The sequence below is a fragment of the Oryctolagus cuniculus genome, chromosome 2 (assembly GCF_051225735.1).
Source record: "Oryctolagus cuniculus isolate XC-2025 breed Fujian yellow rabbit chromosome 2, ASM5122573v1, whole genome shotgun sequence".
NCBI classification, from domain to species: Eukaryota; Metazoa; Chordata; class Mammalia; order Lagomorpha; family Leporidae; genus Oryctolagus; species Oryctolagus cuniculus.
This window is the reverse complement of record NC_142868.1, coordinates 34173982-34197386: the sequence shown is the minus strand read 5'-3', so window position 1 is coordinate 34197386 and position 23405 is coordinate 34173982. Positions and strand designations below refer to the sequence as shown.

The window sequence follows — 23405 nt, the reverse complement described above, 5'->3', positions numbered from 1 at the left end:
ACTGCCCACCATGGGCCACGTCGGCAGAAAGAGGAGGCAGGAGGCAGAGCCAGGCATCAAACCCATGCACTTCCATGTGGGCTGGGGGTGCTTCACTAACCCAAAGGCCTGCTTGGAGGCACTTTCATACATAATCTCATTTTATCCCCACAGCAATCTCAACGGCAGATAGCATCACCTCCTTTTTACACACCATGTGACTGGGGCCTGTGAAACAAACAACTTGCCCTGGGTGCCCAGCTACCCATGACAGAGTTGAGATGATGAGACCCAGGGCTAACAGGTCAGGCCTCCAACCCTTCCTCTTTGAGGGACTCCCCATAGCAGCGAGTCTATCTGTGCTGAAACACAGATACGATGGGCTTTAGAACTGCAGAGACTGGGATTTCCAGTGCCTTGATGGCTCTCATTTTATCTACTATTTATTGATTTTATGGCTCTCCTTCGTTGCTTCCTATACACAGAGCCCTGCTCTGGGCATTGTGGGAGAGTCCCTGTTCTCCAGGAATTGAGTCTCCTGTGGGAACAAGAGACAGACGTTTCAGCTGGCAAGTAACAAGTGAAGGCATCAGACACCTGAAACGGACTGGAAACGGGATAAGATTTATGGAGGATGGAGCTGGGCACAAGCTGGGGGCACTGCCAGGAATTTACGGAGGAAGCAGGACTTAAAGTAGCTAGGAAGAGAAGGATTTGAAGGGTTGGGGAGAGGAAGGAGAGTGCGGTGATGGGAATGCCTAACGTTCCACAGAGGAAGTGACGTCAGTCAAACAGTCTGGAGGGGGACGGGTTCGACAGATAGGAGGAGGGAGAACCACACGCACAAAGCCACACAGGACTGAAGGCAGACGTGGGGCAGGTGTTTCGCACGGCTGTTAAGACGCTTCTTGGGAAGCCTGCATCCCAAACCAGAGCATCTGGGCTCAACTCCCAGCTCCTCTGCTTCTGACCCAGCTTCCTTCTAATGCATGGGGGGCGGGGGCAGCAAATATGTGGGTCCCTGCCACCCATGTGGGAGACCTAAACTGAGTCCCGGACTCCTGACTTTGGCCGGTCCTAGCTCCAGCTGTTGCAGACATTTGGGGAGTGAGTGAGCAGATGGAAGATCTCTGTCTTTGTCTCTCTGCCTTTCAAATAAAATGAAAATGAACAAAGCAAAATTTCAAAGCGAAAGTGTGTTTAGAGAGCAAACAGATCATTGTGCCTGGACCCCAGATGACAGGTGAGGAAGTGGGAGGAAACAAGAATTCGAAGGTGTGCCTCTATGTGGCTGGAAGCCGCTGAGGCCTTTGGGTAGGGAAATGTGTGCAGACTGCAGTGTGGCAGGTGATCAATTCTGAGTAAAACGTCTTTTGGCCCATTCACCCTACAAAACACATAAACCAAGGACCTAGTGTACCCACGCACAAAGACGAATGTCCAAGTAAGACGCACTTCCTGGGGCCTGTAGCACCAGCGTCCCATATGGGGGCCGGTTCAATTCCCAGTGGGCTGTTCACTTCCCGCCCAGCTCTCTGCTAATGCGTCTGGGAAGGCAGTGAATGATGCCACGAGGGCTTATGCCCCTGCTACCCAGGTGGGAGACCTGGACTGAGATGGGCATTTAGCAAATGAACCAGTGGAAAATCACTCTCAGAGGAGGGAAGGAAGGACAGCCGCTGGCCGGCTCTGGCGCAGGCATTCAACTGTGGAAATCAGGTTCCTGCCACACCTGTGGGAGACCCAGATAGAGTTCCCAGCTTTTGACTTCGGCTCTGGCCCAGCCCCTGCCGTGGTGGGTGTTTGGAGGGTGAATTGGCAGATGGGAGCTTTCTGTCTTTCTGTCTGTATCTCCATCACTTTGCCTCTCAAAAAAATAAATACAAAAAGAACACAAGATTATAATAAGAATAATTCTATTTCCTGCTTCCCTACTGTCTCTGCTGGGGTCGCCATGTAACCCAATTCTGGCCAGCAACATGGAAGCTGGTATCTCTTTGGGTGATGCCTGGGAAAGTTGTTGCTTTCCTGGAAAGAGAAACAGTCACTGCCAGCCCATCCTCCCTTCGCCCTCCATCAAACCCCCTGCCTTCAGAACTGAGGCCCAAGGCTATAGGCTGAACAGTGAACACCCGGCTGCTGCGTGAGAGCCAGGAAATCAGAACCCCACATCCCTGTTACATGCAGCAATGAACCTTGGCTATTGTAGACCACTGCAGTCAGGTATTATACAACTCGCAGCTGAAAGCGCTGCTGACTGATAGGCTCTGTGTCTCACAAACAACAGTCGCCCTAACAGAAGCATGAGTTATTGTTAAACCAAAATCAGAAAGAAGTGCACAGCAAACAAGACATGTAATCTGGAATATTACACAAATCAATCAGGAGATTTCACTCTTGCATAACAGAAAAACCCTCTCCTTCACGAATCAACTTTTCAAAGAATTTTTATAATATTCCAGCTGATGTTTGGCATTTTAAATGAACGAGCTTGGATATTCGGGGTTATTGTATATACTGTATACACAGCCGTGGGAGCAGCCGTTTGGCTTGGCAGTTAAGACTCCCACATCTGACATCCAAAGGCCTGGATTCGGTCCCCCGCTCCGACTCGTGCACCTCTGGAAGGCAGCAGTGACGGCTCGAGTAACTGGGCTCCTACCACCCACGTGGGGAAGCTGGATTGTACGCCTGCTTCCTGGGGCCTGCCCCAGCCCAGCACCAGCCGTTGCAGGCATGTGGGAAGTGAAGCGGTGGATAAGTGTGCTCGTTCTCATGCTCTCACTCTCTCTCTAGCGTGCACCCATGTGCTATCATTCTCACTCTCCCTCTCTTCCTCAATACATTTTTTAAAAAAATAAAAATGGGCCAGTGTTGTGGCAGAGCCCATTAAGCTGTCGCCTGCAATGCTGGCATCCCATACAGGCACTGGTTTGCATCCCAGCTCCTGCAAATGTGCCTAGGAAAGCAACAGAAGATGGCTTAGGCCCCTGCTGCTCACGTGGGAGACAGAGGACGCTCCTGGCTTCGGCCTAGCCCAAACCTTACCGTTGAAGCTATTTAGGGAATGAACCAGCAGATAGATATCTCTCTCTCCCTCTCCCTTGGTCTTTCCCTCTCTAACTCTGCCTTTGAAATAAATAAATAAAACTTTAAAAAATAAAACTAGCCGTGAAAGATACAAAGTAATTTTCCACCAAAATAACCACATTTGTTATTTGCTAAGTAGACATGCCTTTCAAAAAATGTGAAAGTCGATTATTTCCAAATTGAACATTTAAAATGCTAAAGGAAAATGTGCTTCTTAGAAGATGCCTTTGGGAATCTTTTTACATATTAAAAATTTAGGAATAATCATCTATATCAACCATTTAACTTTTTATATTTTGCATAAATTCTAATACTAGCTAAAGTTAATGCTCTTAAAAACATAAACCACTCACAAATCTATTTAAATAACTCCAATATCTCTAATTCAAAGTGGTTTTCTATGCTTATCCAGATTCAAGACCCAAGAAACTTGAAATCTTTCTGAATCTAAAGGTCCTCGAGACATGGCATTGTGGCAAGTGGGTTAAGCATCCCATATCAGGGAGTCAGTTCAAGCCCTGGCTGCTCTGATGCAGCAGCTCCCTGCTAGTGTGCCTGGGAAGGCGGCAGAAGATGGCCCAAGTACCTGGGCCTCTGTCGCCCATGTGGGAGACCAGGATGGGTTCCTAGCTCCTGGCTTTGGCCTGGCCCTGTCCTGGCTGTTGTTGCCATTTGGGGAATCAGTGGATGGAAGATAATTTATCTCTCTCTCTCTCTGTTGCTCTGCCTTTCAAATAAACAATAAATCATCTAGGGGCTGGTGCTGCAGTGTAGCAGGTAAAGTCTCCACTTGCAGTGCCTGGGAAAGCAGTGGAAGATGACCCAAGTACTTGGGCACCTGCACCCATGTGGGAGACCCCAATGAAGCTCCTGGCTTGGGTCTGACCCAGCCCTGGCCATTGTAGCCATTTGGAAAGTCAACCAGTGGATGGAAGATCAATCAATCAATCTCTCTCTCCCTCTCTCTCTCTCTCTCTGCCTTTGCCTCTCCCTCTCTGTAGCTCTGCTTTTCAAATTGATAAATATTAATAAGTAAATAAAAAATATTTAAAGATCCTCTAAGTCTTAAAAATGAATTTAATTACAGACCTACAGCCTTCATAGAGTTGGGTTTCCCTCCAAATATCAAAAATTTCATTTAGAATCATGTTACTAGTTTAATTGCTAACCTCACACCAAAAAATTAATCCTTTGAATAAGAATTATTGACCTTTTTATTTTTTTTGAGATTTATTTTATTTATTTGAAAGGTAGAGGAGAGACAGAGGGAAAGGTCTACCATCGGCCGGTTTACTCCCCAAGTGGATGCAATGGCCAGAACTGAGCTGATCCAAAGCCAGGAGCTTCTTCCGGATCTCCCATATAGGCAGGGCCCAAAGACTAGGGCCATCTTCTACTGCTTTCCCAAGGTCACAGCAGAGAGCTGGATCAGAAGAGCAGCAGCCGGGACTAGAACTGGAGCCCTTATGGGATTCTGGCACAGCAGGCGGGGGCTTAGCTCACTATGCCACAGCGCCAGCCCCACTGGCCTTTTTAATATATATGGCAATTCTGCAAATTTTCTGTGAATACAGAAAAGAAAAGGTGAAAAAGATGTTTAAAAGTCATATGTAATCTTATCACAAGCTAGGTAACTTAACATTTTGGTTTATTTATCTTCATTCTGAATCTGAATTCATATCTGAATCCGTGTGCTTATATAAAAAAATATATATAGGGTTTAAATTTATTTACGTGAAAGGCAGAGAGACACACAGAGACAGAGATCTTCCATTTGCTATTTAACTTCTGCAACAGCTGCGACTGGGCCAGGCCAAAGCCAGGAACCAGGAATTCTACCCGGGTCTCCCATATGGGCAGCAGGGACCTAAGTACTTGAGCCATCACTAGCTGTCTGCCAAGGTGTGCACAAGCAGGAAACTGGGCTTAGAAAAAGAACTGGGTCTTGACACCAGGCACCCTGATATTGGGATACAGGTATTGCAAGTAGCATGTTAACCACTGTGCCAAATGCATACTCCATAAGGCCTTTTTATATGTACAAAAGTATATAATTTCTACTCTTATTTTACTTGTCATTAAACATTCTTCAAAAAATACTGCAATGAATGCTTACTAGGCTGAGAAATTGTTTAATCCCATCTTTGCTTAACATTTTGTGTTGCTTTAGGTTTATCTATTATTTTTAAAAAGCCACTGTGTTGAAAAGCTTTGCTTTTATAATAAAATACCTCATTGTATTGTTCTCTTTGGAATAATTCTTAGAAGCAGTCAAAGGCTAAGAACATTTAAGGATTAATCATTCATGCTGCCCTACTACTTGGAACTTTTCTGAAAAGAGGCTTTTCAAAAGCCGTCTAAAGGAGAGGCATTCGGCACAGCAGTTGCCACTTGAGAAGCCCAAATCCCATATTAGAGTGCCTGGGTTAAGTCTCGGCTGTTGTGCTTCCAATTCCAGCTTCCTGCTCACGCACACCCTGGGAGGCAGTAGGTGAGGGCTCAAGTGCTTGGGCCCCTCCTACCCAAGTTCCAGGCTCCTGATCTCAGCCTGGCCCAGCCCTGGCTTTTGCAGGCATTTGGAGAATGAATCAGTGGATGGAAAATTCATTCCTCCCCCTCTCAAGAAAAATAAAAAGAAATAAAATAAAACTTGTTTTTAAAAAAGCCTTATAAAAGAAATCAAAATAACAATTTTGAATAGAGCATATTAAGAGATGATAAGAGATTATTAGGTGCTTTTTCCCTGAGTGGTTAAGGATGTTGTTTATAAATTGTATTGTGGCAAATGTTTTCTAGAAAAAATAGAAACTTGATAATAATGTAAAAGTTTTTAATCAAACCTTAAAGTCAACTGAGATTGTTCCTTAGTCTCCATTTTACCCTGGTTGTTAATTTGTTAATGATACTATACTTAAGAGTTGTTAAGCACTCTCAAAATTGGATAGAATAACAAGCTAAGGGGCCACTGTGGCATTTTATGTAAAGCCACTGTCTGCAGTGCCGTCATCCCTTATGAGCAACGGTTCGAGTCCCGGCTACTCCACTTCTGATCCAGCTCTCTGCTGTGGCCTGGGAAAGCAGTGGAAGATGGCCCAAGTCCTTGGGTCCCTGCACCCACATGGGAGACCTGGAAGAAGCTCCTGGCTCCTGGCTTCAGTTCGGCCCAGTTCTGGTCGTTGCAGCCATTTGGGGAGTGCACCAGAGGATGGAAGACCAACCAACCTCTCTGCCTCTGCCTCTCTATAACTCTGCCTTTCAGATAAATAAATAAATCTTTAAAAAATAATAACAAGGGGCCAGCGCTCACTTGGTGGTTCACTTGGTTAATCCTCCGCCTGCGGCGCTGGCATCCCATATGGGCGCTAGGTTCTAGTCCCAGCTGCTCCTCCTCCAGTCCAGCTCTCTGCTGTGGCCCGGGAAGGCAGTGGAAGATGGCCCAAGTGCTTGGGCCCTGCACCCACGTGGGAGACCAGGAGGAAGCACCTGGCTCCTGGCTTCGGATTGGCGCAGCGTGCGGGCCGTAGCGGCCATTTGGGGGGTGAACCAATGGAAGGAAGACCTTTCTCTCTGTCTCTCTCTCTGTCTAACTCTACCTGTCAAATAAAAAAAAAAAAAAAACACACACACACAGGTATATTCCAATCACGGTCAAGTTTATAAAGGAAAGAGCACTAACATCTAAACTTCAAGTAGCATGAATGAACATACAACATTAAAAAAAAAAAAATACCACTGGGGCTGGCACTGTGGCACAGCAGGTTAACGCCCTGGCCTGAAGTGCCAGCATCCCATATGGGTGCCAGTTCGAGACCCGGCTGCTCCACTGCTGATCCAGCTCTCTGCTATGGCCTGGGAAAGCAGAAGAAGGCCCTAGTCTTTGGGCCCCTGCCCCTATATGGGAGACCCAGAAGAAGCTCCTGGCTTTGGGTCAGCTCAGCTCTGGCCATTGCGGCCATTTGGGGAGTGAAACAGCAGATGGAAGACCCTTCTCTGTCTCCTCCTCTGCCTCTCTGTAACTCTGCCTTTCAAATAAATAAAAATAAATCTTAAAAAAATACAACCATTTCAGTCTTCCAGAAAAAGATTAGTAAATCAGAGGAAGCTTTAAGACAATATACCTTCATAAGGTTGACTAGTTACAGGTCAAAGCAAAAAACAGGGGAGGGAGTTTGGCCTAGTGCATAAGACCCTGACATCCCACATCAGAGTATCTGGGTACCTGGGTTCAATAACAGGTTTCAGCTCCTGACTCCAGCTCCCTGTTGATGCAGACCCTGGGAGGCAGCAGGGACAGCTCAAGTAATTGGGTTCCAGAGCCAGGAACCAGGAGCTTCTTCCAGGTCTCCCTTGTGGGTGCAGGGCTTTCCCAGGCCATAGCAGAGAGCTGGATGGGAAGTAGAGCATGCTGGACTTGAACCGGTGACTATATGGGATGCTGGCACTGCAGGCGGTAGCTGTACCCGCTACACCACAGCGCTGGCTCCTCTAATAAATTTTTTAGAACACATAAGGCATCATGAACTGCAGCTGAAAACAATATTTTCTTAATTGCACTATCTGGTTTTTAAAGTGAAACCACACACGTCTAGCCCCTGTTGAAAGAGAAACCTGAATTTTTCTTTCCATATATGTGTGCCATGAGTCTTTCCTGAATGACATGTCAGATGCATAGCCCTTGGGAAAATCAAAATCTACTGGTCTGGGTTTTGAGTTTTCCATCTAAGTTTTATGCAGAACTCTCTGCTGCCATGGAAAACTATCCGTGCTCCATGGCTGTAGAATTTGATAGAACTGTCACAATCTGCATTCGAATTGCTTCTCCTGAGATACAGAAGACAAAAAGACAGGATATGGGTAGGCCTCAGAAATGATAGTTGTGGTTGCCCTTCGTTAAACCAAGTGATCCTTTGATTGGCTGTATTTCTTATACATTAGGAAGCAATGTTCAGGCTGCTTTCTATAGATTTTGCAGATAGTGGAGGGAACACACTGGAATGAAAACAATGGTAATACATAATATCTTAAAAGACGCAGGTGTGCCTTTGGTAATTAAGATGCTGCTTAGGATGCCCACATCCCATATCAGAGTGCCAGGTTCAAGTTCAGGCTCTGCTTCTGAGCCGGCTTCCTGTTGATGTACACCCTGGAAGGCAGCAGCTAATGGTTCAAGTACTTGGGCCCCTGCCACTCACACTGGTGAACCAGATGGAGTTTCTGGCTCTTGATTTTGGCCTGGTCCACCCCTAACTGTTGCAGGCATATGGAGAGTGAACCAGTGAATGGAGGATCTGTCTCTGTCTCTTTCCCTCTTTCTACCTTTCAAATGAAATGAAAATCTTTTTTTTTTGACAGAGTTAGACAGTAAGAGAGACAGAGAGAAAGGTCTTCCTTCCGTTGGTTCACCCCCCAAATGGCCATTTACAGCCTGCGCACTGCACCGATCTGAAGCCAGGAGCCAGGTTCTTTCTCCTGGTCTCCCTTGTGGGTGCAGGGCCCAAGCACTTGGGCCATCCTCCACTGCCCTCCCAGGCCACAGCAGAGAGCTGGACTGGAAGAGGAGCAACCGGGACAGAATCCGGTGCCCCAACCGAGACTAGAACCCAGGGTGCCAGTGCCGCAGGCGGAGGATTAGCAAAGTGAGCCATGGCACCAGCCTGAAAATCCATTTTAAAAATAAAAAACTTAAGGATTCACAAATAAAGTTTGTACAAATAAAATTCACACAATCATCAAGTTAAAAGATTTATACCAAGGGCCAGCACTGTGGTGTAGCAGGTTAAGCCACCACCTGCAGTGCCAGCACCCCTTTTAGGCCAGTTTGAGACCTGGGTGCTCCACTGCTGATCCAGCTCTCTGCTATGGCCTGGGAAAGCAGAAGATGGCCCAAGTCCTTGGTCCCTGCACCCGTGTGGAGACCCAGAAGAAGCTGCTGGCTCCCGGCTTCAGATCAGCACAGCTCTGGCCATTGAGGCCAACTGGGGAGTTGAACCAGCAGATGGAAGACCTCTCTCTCTCTCTGCCTCTGCCTCTGCCTCTACTTCTCTCTGTGTAACTCTGACTTTCAAATAAATAAATCTTTAAAATACACACACACACACATGCCAGAATACATGTGTTTACACTACCCATAAAAATGTAAAAAGTATTTCATGTTAATCAGGACTTTTTTAAAAGACATATGCTACACTTGCTATAGTGGACATGTATTACTGATATTTTAAAAGGGAATATTATTATAGATACTTCTCTGATACTGCCAGATATCAGGAATAGGACTGTAGTCGAGTCCCGGCTGCTCCACTTCTGACCCAGCTCTCTGCTAATGTGCCTGAGAAAGTACTGGAAGATGGCCCAGGTGCTTGAGTCCCTGCATGCACATGGGAGACCTAGACGAAGCTCCTGACTCCTGGCTTTAGCCTAGCCCAGTCCAAGCCATTGAGGCCATTTGAGAAACGGCCAGCGGCTGAAGATCTCTTTCTCATCATCACCTTTAAATAAATAACTTTTTAAAAAATTCATGCATAGTTTCTCTATGAACTTTTTGGAAACCCCTCATTTCAATTTAGCCAATTTCTTATGCTTTTTCTCGGGAGGATTGAACATGGGCTGCACCTCCCTCCCTATCCTGTGTTAGCCCATTCTGCGACCACAGCTGATAACGTGATCTTAGCACTCCCAGCAGAGTTGGCGAATTGAAACATACGGGTTTTAGAGCCTCCTGGCCCTGGCTTTATCACAATCTGAGCAGATAAGAGATTAACTGGAAGTACCCAGTTCCCCAGACTGAGAGTCAGATACCCACTAACGGAAGATGTCCCAGTGGGCTCCTGTGACCAAAGTCTACACAAAAAAGGGACTATCTCCCAAGTCATCAGGGCCTAGCCAGATGTTCAACTTCAGATAAGCAAACCTACATCCTAGACTCAGAAGCCAACACATTCGACACCGCCAATGCCCCCCCCCCCACTCCCCAGAAGCAACCTGGCTGGGTATCCAGTACTCCCCAAGGGTGTCAGTGGACCCCATCTCCCTCTCGGCACCCAACTTTGCCCAGGTCTTCCCACCCACCCGCATTTTCGGTGCCATCCAAAGTGATGCAGGACAGTGGGTAAAGACACTGAAGTGGTATCCTGAGAGTCTGCTTCCCAAATGAGAACACTCGCTGGCTTCACACAGGAGGCTTCAGAATCAGGGGCCTAAAACATTCATCACATAGGCTCTGGAAGGAACCCGCTCCAGCCCCACGCGCCGCTCAGTTAAGGATTTGCTGCCGTGAGCTCTGCACGTGGCTGCCATCCTAGTCTCATTTCAGCCACCGGCTGCAGAGTCCGCCTTGCTGCCCTAGGAACCTAATCTGGCACTGACCTTACTTTCTCAGCCCCTGCAATGCTTCCATTGCTGTATTAACAGCCTTGAAGGCTAGAGCCCCTCACCTGACACCTCTGGATTCCTAAGAGTCCAGGGATGGGTTTCAGAGGGTCCCTAAATACTGTAAAATTCTGCAGCAAATGAGTATGTTCCTGTATATGACTATGCATCTTTTCCCACAGAGAAGGTCTTTGGGGCTCATCAGATCGCAACAGAATCTGATTTAAAAAAGTGATAGGAGGGCCAGCGCCATGGCTCACTTGGTTAATCCTCTGCCTGCGGCACTGGCATCCCATATGGGCACCAGGTTCTAGTCCCAGTTGCTCCTCTTCCAGTCCAGCTTTCTGCTGTGGCCCGGGAAGGCAGTGGAGGATGGCCCAAGTGCTTAGGCGCCTGCACCCATGTGGGAGACCAGGGGAGAAGCTCCTGGTTCCTGGCTTCAGATCGGCATAGCTCTGGCCATTTGGGGGGTAGTAGCGGCCATTCGGGGGGTGAACCAAAGGAAGGAAGACCTTTCTGTCTGTCTCTCTCCTTCACTAACTCTGTCAAATAAATAAATGAAAAAAATAAAGTGATAGGAAACACTGCTCTAAAGTGTAACCCGTAGCGCCGGCACTGTGGCTTAACCGGTAAAGCCACTGCCTGCAGTGCTGGCATCCCATGTGGGCACCGGTTTGAGTCCCAGCTGGTCACAATCCAGCTCTCTGCTGTGGCCTGGGAAAGCAGCAGAGGATGGCCCAAGTCCTTGGGACTATGCTTTCATGTGGGAGACCCGGAAAAGGCTCCTGGCTTCAACCTGGCCCAGCCCCAGCCATTGGGGTTATTTGGGGAGTGAATCAGAGGATGGAAGACCTCTCCCCTTCTCTCTGTCAGTTTGCCTTTCAAATAAAGTAAATCTTAAAAAAAAAAAAAAAAAAAGTTAAGCCAATCCGTCCATGAAAAGCCTGTTAGGTGAGGAGCAGGACCGGCAGCAGGTGCTGGCCCGCAGCACACCTGAGCACGGAGCAACACGCAGGTACATTATTGATTTATCCTGGACTTCTGTGAGAGTGGATCACAGTCACTGGAGCTTCCATGCCAACTACAGCAGGTAATCTCTGGGCCATGGGTTCTGCGGCAGCAGTGTGTTTATTTCAAGACACACTGCTGTCACACTTATGTCTAAGTGTTATCAGTCTTTTGAGTGCTAGAGTTCTATATAGAAAATACGTTTTCTTTCTTTCCTTCTTCAACGCGATCATACTCTAAGGCCCCCAGTGTTTTCTGGACATAGCCCCTCTGTACGTTACTCTAGTTTTATTCCTAATTAACACTGCTCAGTGCTTTGAAATAAAGTGTCTACGGGCTCAGGACTCTCCCCAAGGCCACCTCACTCGGTACTCATAGTTCCCCTGTTCACAGCTGCTCTCTCAGTTGGTTCAAAGACCTGACAAAGTTATTTCAGTGTGAAAAAGAATTTTGTGGTACAAACTATATTCCTTTAAGGACTATCACAAGTACAGCCTCCTGTTTTTAGGTTATTTCTACAACAAATAAATAATGTTTCCCTCTGGGACTTTCCCTGTTGTCACAACCGTTTTACATCATAAACCCTTAGATTCAAAGCCTGCAGCTAACAGCCTCACTTACCGCCCCCTCACACATACATATACACACACACACACACACACCCCTCAGACCAAACCAAATCAATACCTTCAATCCATTAGTGTTTCTCAAAATAGGATGGGCAGATCAACCCATCAGAGTATCTTAGTGGAGGACTTGTTAAATAAGTCCTGCCACCCCTACCCCAGACCAGAGCAGAATGCACACAAGCTAGGACACTGCAATCAGCACTGGGCCCCCACCCACCCGGGGGACCTCCACACACCACCACTTGACAACTCCCCGTTTAGAAGAATCATTTCCTCTCTGGTCTGAGCACCTGTGGTTTCCCTAGCAAAACGGAGCCATTTTCACCTGCAACTTCTTCACCTCTAACATCAGCAGCTCCTTGTCTCTCCCTAAGAAACATCCCGGTCTCCGTCTCTCCTGTAGCAGTAGCTTTCCTCTGGGCTGTTTCTCCATCTCTACAGTCCTCAGGACTCAGCAGTCACTCCCTCCCCCTCTCTGGGCTGCCCTAGAGAAGCCCCTCCCGGCTGTCAGCACCCACAACTCCGTTCTGCCTGGATCCAAATTCCCTCCACGATACCTTGCCTGGGGAATCAGGGTGTGTATCGGCAGGCTGTAGGCAAGCCTGATGGGGTCCTCTGCAATATGAAGATTATCCAAGGTCGCTTCTTTATGGGCACGATACAAAATTTTTAAACGCACACATATCATGACCACGAACCATGGCCTAAAATCCGAATTCTACTCTCTTGCCATTCTAACGCACTGAATGCTGTCCTCTTTCATGGCGCACATTAAATTCTCACTCATAATAAAATCTAAATGGAAACAAATTTTCTAGTCCTGATTTTATAACTTGATATCGTTAACAAGTATATTTCATGGCTGTTCTGTGACTTTTAATCAGTTATAATAACAATAGTCCATGGAGTTAATGCTGCCAGAGCCCCTACTGCTTAGCATTGAGGTTACTTGTAGAATTTGCTCTAATAAATTATACAGGAAATGTATTCAGGCATGTCATTTGTTCCTTCCTTATTTATTTAGAATAAATTTCCAGGGATGCAGTTCACAGCATATAAACATTCTAATGGCTCTTGATACACATGGCCAAATTGCCATATTTGCACAGTTGGCCACTGCATCTGTGGGTTCTGCACCCGTGGATTCAACCAACTGCAGATCAAAAATATTGGGGGGGGGGGGGGGGCTAGTGCTGCGGCATAGCCGTTAAAGCCACTGCCTGCAGTGCTGCCCAGCATATGGACACCAATTCCAGTCCTGGCTGCTCCACTTCCGATCCAACTCCCTGCTAATGCACCTGGGAATGCAATGGAAGATGGCCCAAGTGCTTTGGCCCCTGCACCCACGTGGGAGACCCAGAAGAAGCTCCTGGTTCCTGACTTCAGATGGGCCCAGCTATAGCCACTGCAGTCATTTGGGGAGTGAACCAGTGGATAGAAGACTGTCTCTTCCTCTCTGTTACTCTGCCTTTCAAATAAACAAATAAATCTTAAAAAAGAAATTGGGAAAAAGCTGCACCTGTACTGAATATGCAAACATTTTGTTTTCTTGTCATTATTCCCTAAACAAAACAGTATAAAGGCAATTTCCACAGCAGTCCCATGGTTTAGGCCATTATAAGTCAGCTAGAGATGGTTTAACTTACATAGGAGGATGTGTGTAGCTTAAATGCAAACACTAACCTGTGTTTTTTTTTTATTTATGTCAAGCTAAGACATTAAATCTTTTTATTTATTTATTTTTTGACAGGCAGAGTGGACAGTGAGAGAGAGAGACAGAGAGAAAGGTCTTCCTTTACCATTGGTTCACCCTCCAATGGCCGCTGCGGCCGGCACACTGCTGCTCCCGCACCGCGCTGATCCGAAGCCAGGAGCCAGGTGCTTCTCCTGGTCTCCCATGCAGATGCAGGGTCCAAGCACTTGGGCCATCCTCCACTGCACTCCCTGGCCACAGCAGAGAGCTGGACAGGAAGAGGAGCAGCCGGGACAGAATCCAGCGCCCTGACCGGGACTAGAACCCCGTGTGCAGGCACCGCAGGCAGAGGATTAGCCTATTGAGCCGTGGTGCCAGCCTACTAACCTGTGTTATAAAGAAATTTTAGCCTCCTGGATTTGGGTATCTGTGGGGGCCTGGAACAATTCCCCTGGGCATGAAGAGATGATTGTATTTTACACAGCTCCTCCGTAGTGTAGGCTGGCACTCAACACAAAGCAAAACAGAAAGCTTGGGACAGCAAACCTGATGTATCGTGTTTGCGGATTTCTGTAGTGTAAATTACTCCTACCGTGGCCAATTTCAAGCTACCTACATGGCATCACTGAACACAGGATTGAAAAGAGATGCTCAAGTAGCACATCATATGGTATTTCCATGACACAGATAAACAGAAGGAAATCACTGGCTTGCATAATTTCTGAAAATACTACAATCAGCTCGTGCAAGTACAGGCTGCTTCTAAAGGACCACAGTAAATACTTCATTTGCTATTTTATAAGAGCACTTTTTTTTTTCATTGAAACAACTGAAAATTCACTTTATTCCCATCTGTGCAATAAATGATGAACATGCTTTCAAGTCAACAGGTTATGCAAATAATGAATAAAATGGAATGCAGAAAAGGGAAAGAGTGAGACAGCTAACTCCCATCTGGGTGGATCGAGCCTGCCTGCCCACTCCCACGCACCCACTTTACAGGGTTTTTTCCATGAGGTCATGTATACAAGCACCTCTCCAACAACGAACTGAATGGATGACTGTGTCCTTCTCATGGCAAATGTGATGAGAACCAGACTGCAGGTTGCATAACCATTCTTCTCTTCCTTGGTTTTCTTTTCTACGAAATAGGGAAGAGGTCACTGCTGACTTCAGTTTTACGAGAAACTAAGTGCAGAGATAAGAGGGTTCCAAATTACGCTCTAAGAAGCGACTGAACATTCAGTAACATTCTGGACGTTTCTTCCAAAAGTAATTCATTAGTATTCTATTTTACAAGAAAAAGAGAGATTTGGCACTATTTTCCCCTTGAAAGCCAATGCCTCCCTCGGGGCTCCCCAAGCAACACCACACAGCCTCTACCCCAGAGGGATTTTTTTTAAGTGGTGCCTGATGTTTAATGTAAACGTAATTGAGCTTACTATTCTCACACTCCTGACCCAGACAGCCCACCCCCAGGAATCAGTCCAAGAAATAAATTCAAAACAAAGGAAAATGCTTTTTCTGTGGAGATGTTCATCACGTCAGAGAGAAGGCTGATTCGCCTCATATTAGCACTTAACTTCCCATCTCGGTGCTTGGGGCCCCGGGAGGAGACTCCTGGATTAATGGCTTCTAAACTCCCAAACATAAAGCCGCTGCCTCCAAGTTGTTTTGGTCTGCGATTTCCTTTACCACGCAGACTTCTGGACCCCCCCCCCAGGGCAGGGGTGTGAGATGTGGGAGCCTCGACTTCTTTAAGGCTTTCCAGGAGGTTTTCATGTCCAGCCAGCTTTGGGAACTGGGATGCCAGGCAGGACCAGATAGATCAATGTCACCTCTGGACTACTGGCCACACCCAGGGAACACCACGGCTGTTCTTGAGCGCGTCATCCAGAACTCGCAGAGGGCATCCGAGCTGCCGTTACAATCAAATGACTGAGCGGTCAGAGGCGGCTCAGGTGTCTCTGGCCCCCTCCGCCCTGGCTCTCCTCACCCTTCCTGTGTTGCACACCCCTCCTGCTCTCACTGCCGCTCCCCGCCCCCCACTCATCCCACTGCCTCCAGCCTCCACCGTGGTGCCCCAGCCCTGACTCCTGCCCAGCCCCTTCCCCACCCAAGGCCTTCTAGGAGGGCTCTTGGAGGAAAACAGCATTGCCACTTCACTCTAGGTTTCTGCACACCTAAGTGAGAATCCCCTGCAGCATTAACACTCCTGCTCTATGGGCACCTCTAAAGGGGAGCTTTCTGATGCAGAAGAGTCTGGAATCTAGAGGGTGGCCCCGGGGAAGCGGAATGGTTTTTTTTTCAACTTGGCTTTCCCACAGATCCAAGCATTTCAGAGCACTTCGAACACCCATTGTCAAAATGGTCCCCGACTCCCAAGGAGAACTAGAGCTGTACCCGAGCATTGCTAACACTACAATGCAAATGTTGTAACTTAAATAACTTGATTTAAACTGCCCAAAGGAAAACCTCCCAGCACCTTGATGATTCCACCCGAAGGATTCAGAAAGCAGCGGCACCCAGGGATGCCTGCGAGCAATGCAGAAGTGCCCAGGTGAGCCGGAGATGCAGGCATGGGAAGTCTGGACAAGCAGGTTTCTAATCCTCTATTCCTCTACCCCCATACATTATCACTCTAGCACCCACAACCTGGATGCCTAGTCTACACTTGGTGCTCAAAAAATGTTAATCCCAGCCTCCATCTGTGCCTCCCACGATCCTCTGAAAGGAATGCTGTCATTGGAAAAGTCAGGCTGCGGGCACCTTGCTTCACGGCCATGGGTTTGAGCATCTCCATTTGTGTGCACAGCCAAGTCCTCAATGAAAGTCTTACTGGCCGGTCTACTGAGAGTTGACTGAATCCCAGGCACCAGACAGAGTGCTTTCCAACTTCTGATCTCATTTGTCTCTCTACAACCTCCTGATGGAGGTATTCTTATGATTACTGTCATTAGAGCTGTTTTACAGAATTTTTTTTTCAAATCTGAGCACTGAAGAAGTTCCAAGAGGAAGGTCACTGTCACTACCAGATGACTAAACAAATGCCAGGAAAGGAAGACCCCAGCAGTGGGGGCTGATGGGTTCCCCAAGCACGCAAACCTGTCTCCACATGAACAATGTCCTAAAGGACAAACGGGGACCACAGACGGAGCAGCCCCAGGTGAGAGGCGACCATCACCACGCATCCTCAGACTGTGGAATGGCGTCTGCTCTCGGTGGCCTCGCGAGGACCGCCTCACCTGCCCACCCGGTAAGTTTCTCATTTTACCTCTTGCAAGGTGAAAGATAAACTGTCTTCTTTTCTGGTTCCAGAATCTTCAGCTGGGCTCATCATCTCCACGGCAGTCTTTGTGCCTTTCCCACGTAGTCCTTCCGGACTGAGTCAACCCTCCCCACTTCTCCACGCACTCAAAATGCACGGCGGCCCAAAGCCCCTCTCCCGCCCCTGCCAGTTCACCCTCAAAGCCCCTTCTCGGCACTCCCGTAACTCCTAAAGCGCAAGCCAAGCCATTCATCACTTACTTCCCACCTCGCACTGCTTCCTAAATTGTACGCGTGCCACGACTCTGAGATTGTACGGTCCTTCAGAGTAGAAATTTCTTTACACTTCTCCAACCCCCTACGGCAGCAGCCTGGAACCAATAAGCAACCATCCACTACTTGCTGCCTGCCTGAATATTTCAAGGGCTGCTTTTAGTCGGTAAAGTACCTAAACCTGGTGATTTCCCATCCTTTCATTAGTTACAATCCAGGCTATTGACCGGAACCTCAAGAGCATGTCTCCAAACCAATCCACTTCAAAAATCTAAACTTCATTAAAATATATATATATATATCACTACTCTAAAAGGTGGACTTCAGCATTGACAACAGGGAAACAAATAAGCTAAGAAATCCAGGTCCAAATCATTGTCATTTAGATTTTGGTTCCATTTCCTTTCTAAACAAGAAAGAAAAATGCTTAAAGGATCTTTAGGTTTATTTCACCCAACATCGTGTTAAATGACCGTGTGGTTGAGCTCCTTCACGGGCCCTCACAAGCACTAGGAAAATCTCTGGAAAACCAAAAAGGCAGCTATTCTAATTTTTAATGTTTCACAACCTAAATGTATCTCAGGAGGACTCTGGGGGAGCGAAGCAGCCTCCCCACCACCACCACTGCTCCAAGTTGATTCCCGTCTTTCCTGCAGGTAGAGAACAGAGTAACTACTCCATCAGAAAGATTCAGCATCAGAAAGATTCCTTTTGACACTCCAGGAGTTTTTAAAGGCGCACAAGTCTTACCTGTCGTAGAATGTTGTAGAAACTTCTTGACACCAAAATGCCCGACTCCGGAAGTCAAATTTGTTCAGCACAGCGTTGGTAAGAAACCAAAGCAGCCCAAGCCTTTTCACCGTGGTGATTTCATTTCTAGATCACCCTTTCCCTCCTCCTCAAGAACACGCCTGACTGACACGGAGGAGCAAACGGCATCAGAGCTGGGCCGGCGGAGACGTCAGTGCAGGACGCCTGGGCTTGGTGCGCACGGTGACTGGGGCAGCAGGAACAATCTGAATGTGACCCAAGAGATTAGCAAGTTCCTGTGCACCAGTCAGTTTCCTGTAGCGGCTTCTGCGCAAGGGGGGGTTCATTTGTGTGGGCTAAGGGGCACTTGTGTGCACGTGCGTTTCTCCCCATGAGAACACGAAACTTGTCCAGGTGAGAGGCAGAAAGAGGCGTGGACCGCACAGTTGGATTCAGGTTTCATTTATGGGCCCCTTCCCATTTCTCTCTCTGCCACTCTCCTCCAGCAAATTATCTACAGAAAAGTGAGCAAAGGAAAAGTTAGAAAAAAAAAAAAAAAAGATGATTCCCTAGAGAACCAAACTAAGTCCCGCTCCCCTGCCCCGAAAAGTAAAATGTGCGCTCACTGACCAGTCTTGGATGGTTCAAGCTCAGTACACAGGTCCTTGGAATTTACCCATCGGCTTGGTGAAGCCACTAACTCGCAGGAAAAGAGCAGGTGGGTCATTTGCTTGGCTTTCTTAATAAGTGGCAAACAATTTGGCAAGAACAGACCCAGCCACGGTGAGAGCTCAGGCAGCCCTCCACACATCCGCCTTGGCTTGGGCTGGCACCTGTGTCGGGAGGTGCTTGCCTGCGAGTTGTTTTCAGACTCCTCCAAGTTTCATTTTTGCCTAAAAACACTCATTTCCTTGGCCGCCTGAGCGATCCAGGTGTACCGGCCATCTGCAGCCATTTAGATCAGTGGCTGAATCCCAGCCTAAACCAACAACTCAACATGCACGCTGTGGTCATGACCAGCTGGGTCGCAACCTCGGGATACGGCCCAGGGTGCCATCTTGGTCAAAATACCCACGTGTTGTAAGGAGAAAGTCAACTCTCTTCAGTTCAGCAAACACTGAGACAGTGTGCAGGATGGCAGTGTTCGGTGCCAGGCGGGGCGGGAGGTGGGGGAGGACGGGGTGGGTCACAGAATCCTGTTGTGTGCCTGCCACCATGCACGGGAGAAAAGCACAAAGACCAATGCAGGCAGCTCTGCTTCCTAACAGTACCCAGATTTCGGGGGGTTGTGGGGAGACAAATTACAACAACTGCTACAAAGCAATCAGAGAAGCTGTGCTAGATGACAAACCATTATCTATAACCTACAGGTGGTGAAGGAGGCCTCTGAACAGCTGCCATTCAAAAGCTGAACCCTGAAGCCGTAGCTCTCAGCCCTCGGTGAAATTAGCACTTTTAAAGATATCAGCGCCTGGGCTCCAACTGCAGAGAATCTATAACTGTCAGGGTTGACGCCTGCACACATCAACATTATTTTAAATTCCTCCAATTATTCTAAAGTGCTACTTCGGCCCTAGTGGGTGAGTAAGAGGCAGCCCGGGGGGTGGGGGGGGGTGGAGAATATTCCAAATGCATATGCAAAGGCCCTGAGGTGGTAAACAGCTGGCATTTCAATGAAGGGAAAGGGGACTAATGTGTCTGCAGTGTAGTGATAGAAGGAATAAGTAGCACTGGATGAGCACCAAGCTCACAAGAGACTTACAGGCCCCAAATATCAATTTGTTAATATAGTATGAACTTGAACTGCCAACTGAGAACTTTCTGTTCTCTGATGGGCATATTATCTCCTTCTAGAAAATTCTCTGTAGAAAGCCGGCTTGCCATATTATTATTAGGTGAGCATAAGATATGGTTTTGTTCATTCAAGGATTTAGAGCATCTTAGCGAAACAAAAAATTAAAAACAAGAGATGTTTAAATCAAGAGAAATTGAAACAAAATTAAGCTAAAACCAGAGGTGAGGTTAATACAAACAATGTATGCTATGTGGCTCTAAGCTTCGCAGCAATCAGGATGAAGCAGGAACCCAACCGCAGGGAAAGTTCAGTGCCCTCTGGACCCCAACGGACGCCTTGCTCAGGATGACAGGGCCTTCCTGGCTCCGCACGGCTGAGACTAAAGAGGAACTTTGCCCCTGGATTCTCAGAAGACAGGCTGGCCGAAGGAAAGCACTGTCCTTAGGCCACAGGCAGCCAGCAACATGCTTTGTGAGGTGGTTCCTTCCATCTCCCCTAAGAGTCCCCTGAGACGGCCAGGGCGTGGGGGGAAGAGGGGGCGGGAATGCTTATCTGGGGGAACTCCTTCCCATTTAATTCAGCCATGGCTGACTTCACGTGTGCTTCTAGAAAGTCAGCATCAAAGCTTTGCTTTTTTTTTTTTTTTTTACTCAAGCTTCTGACAGATTTGGGGTGGCAGAGTCCAAAATCGGTCATACCTCCAGCAAGAGACCCCGTGGTTTTCTTGCTGTCTTTGCAGAAAGCAAAGGAGTGGGACCCGGACAGCAGCCTGCAGGGACCTCCCGAAGAAGATGCGGCCAGGCTCTGCCCCTGGGAAAGCAAAGCGCGAGGCGCCAGGAGCACGACTCATGAGCTCAGGAGCCTCAGGCCTCCTTCACGTTCAAAATGGCGTAGCCGGCAGAGAGACTTCTTCCGGGTCAGGCTGGCGGCTGACCCGGGCTCCTCCCGGGAAGGCTCTGTGTGCGGAGCTGCTGCTCGCCCCGGCTCCTGACTGCCAGCAGCGGCCCCCTCCTGCCTCAGCCACACCTTCCATCTTCACGAGCTCAGAGGGGATTCTCCTGGGGGTAGGCGGCGCGGGGAGCTCGCTCTCTTCCTTTCCTGGAAATGTCTTTTTATAATTCTTTTTGGTGTTCCTCTGCCTCTCAAAACAAGACTTTCAACCGCCACGGGTAAAGTGTGGAGGAGAGAAAGCGAATGACTTAAAAGGCACACATGCACCCCCCCAGCCTGCCGGCGTGTCCCTCCCGGCACGCCGAGGTCCGGCCCTGGGGCCTTCGGAGTGGCGGACAGGAGGACACAGGGACACATCCGCCGGGCAGGAGCTGTGCCCCCCGCGCGCCCCTGCTGTAAGCCCCACAGCACCTCGTGCTGACCCTGCCAGAGCGTGCCCCGGGCAGCCCCTCGGTTCCCGGCCGGAAGCCTGGAGGTCGAGACCTGGCTTGGCTCCGGGAAGGCAGCCAGGCACTGAACAGCCCCTCCATAGCCACCTGCTGGCCAACAACCACCCTGTGCCGTCGACATTTTGAAAGTGTTTTCACAGCGAAGCAAACAGATCTCAACTGGGTATATTATTTGCATGAAACCCTACAGGCTACCAAAAGCAGAGCGGTTTCTCCCCCACCAGTCCTTGCTGGCCTCTCCACGGCCTCCCGTTGGGTCGGAGAGGGCTGGGCCACCAAGAAGCCAACATCTGTTCTGTCTGTCCTGTGTGCTGCCACCCTCCGAAGCTCCCAGACAATCACCTACAGGCCAAGGTTGAAACACACAAAGACTTAGTTTCTCAAAAACACCTTCATTTGAGGTGCTCTCTGCTTTGGTAAAACACCTTAATTTTTTCTCTAAGGATCTCATAACAATGACCTCACTTATTGAGGAGGGGCGGTTAAGTATGAAGGTACTTCAAAACTTTTTTGGAAAATGGAATTAAAGGTAAATTTCTTTGGGTGCAAAAAAATGTTTATAATCTAGGCATAGTTTTCCCACAGTACACATTTTCCGTGAACTTTTTGGTGCTTCCTTGTAGTACAGCTGTGTACCCTGAACTCACACCTAGATGGTATTCTTGCTCCGTGCACAGGTGCTCGGCCATTTATAGCAGACAGAGCTCTTAGTGACAACTGTAGTTGTGATGAAGAAGAAATCTTGGCGCCCTTGATGCACGAAGCATTTACTACACCGCGTCTGCCCTGGGTAAGACATCTGCCCTTTGTTACCCTCTCCACGTTAGCCGAAATGATTTAGATTTAGTCCACAGCAGGCACTCATTTGTGAGCTGCCCCCTAATAAAATATTTTCGTGAGTTCTAAAGGTGGAAAGTATGGACTGAAATCTCGCCTGAATGCTTGGAGTTTGAAACCAGGGCATCCATCAGGTTGGGATTATTCCTATCCTGCTCACCACTCAGTGGTCAACAACTGTGTTGAAACAAGATATCCCTTCCTTCTGACTGAGAGTTCTCCTGATGGAGAATATGAAAGGTTAACTCTCCTTAGGAGAAAGATCTTAATTCTGATGTGTGGCTCTCAGTGTCAACGTATTAGAAACACCCTTTACAATTCTAAATATTCCAAATATCTTCAGAGTGCCACGGGCTGGCTTTCCCATGAATGACTGTCTCCTCGTGCATTTTAATTCCTTATAAACAACAGCCTCCCACATCAGATAAGAAAATCATTTTATACATCCAGCGTCCCTCTTATAGCCATAACCATAAAAACATCATTTCCCCCTGCTGTTATCCTCATCATCCATTAAACTACTTCAGGAGAAAATAGAACAGAGCATATTGCTTTTTGTTTCCGTGCATATCAGCTTCCCGGGCCATTCTCCCCCTGCTTTGTTTGCCCTGTGTAACTGTATGTATCTAGCAAACAGTCACATCCTGGTTCTTGTTTTCTGTAGAGCTATAATTCACAGCAATGCAGGTCTTATTGTAGAAGATGAGAGCACCCACGATGATCCTTCAAGCCGTGGCTCTGAAGTTACAGCCCCTCTTGTTTTCTGAGGCCATCAGATCAGAGCGGACGTCGCCAAATGCCCCTTTGCCTTCAACACAGTCCCTTGGTGGGTGATGCATTTGGCCCAGATGTTAGTCAAAGCGCTTTGAGGATTTTTTTTTTTTTTTTTTTTGCAATATCCTTCAGAAACCAAACAAAACCGGTATCACTGCATTCGACCACAACTTGTCTTTGACAAAGTACGATCCAGCTCCTTCACCCACCTTAAATTCGCTGGACGTAGCTCCAAAGGGCTGCCTCCTAAAACCAAAGCCATTCTTAAAGAACCAAGATTTGAGCTCATGCACGAAGTGTTTAAAGACTGTGTTGCAGGCTCTGAGACAAGTCCAGGAGAGGAGCTGTTAGTGAGAGCAGCATCTCTGGGGAGGCGCCTGACCTCCTGGGGAATCACTGTGAATGCCGAGGTCTGCTTTGTGTAAAGAAGAAGCTGCAGAAGGAGGCCCTGGCTGTATCTCACACTCGGGTTTTACTCGGGGCGTGTTGATAGGGATCTTTGGTTTGGGCACAAACATCGCAGGGTAACTGCAACCCAGCAC

At 47.9% G+C, this 23405-nt stretch overlaps 1 protein-coding gene across 16 annotated transcripts in view; it reads right to left on the bottom strand.

The window, feature by feature from the left end:
• The window catches only part of RHOH (ras homolog family member H), a 50729-nt gene extending 29997 nt beyond the window's left edge, over nucleotides 1-20732 (bottom strand). For 3 of the 16 annotated variants that reach the window (XM_089325359.1, XM_089325361.1, XM_089325363.1), the window contains exons 1-2: nucleotides 18688-18996; nucleotides 18058-18571 (exon numbers count right to left, since the gene is read on the bottom strand). The gene's annotated coding sequence lies outside the window, so the exon portion shown is untranslated. Of the gene's footprint in view, nucleotides 1-17041; nucleotides 17185-17295; nucleotides 17498-18057; nucleotides 18572-18687; nucleotides 18997-20550 lie in introns of those variants that run through there. The other 13 variants (XM_089325367.1, XM_089325369.1, XM_089325372.1 and 10 more) reach the window with 9 other exon arrangements.
• Between the last annotated feature and the right edge of the window lie 2673 nt (nucleotides 20733-23405).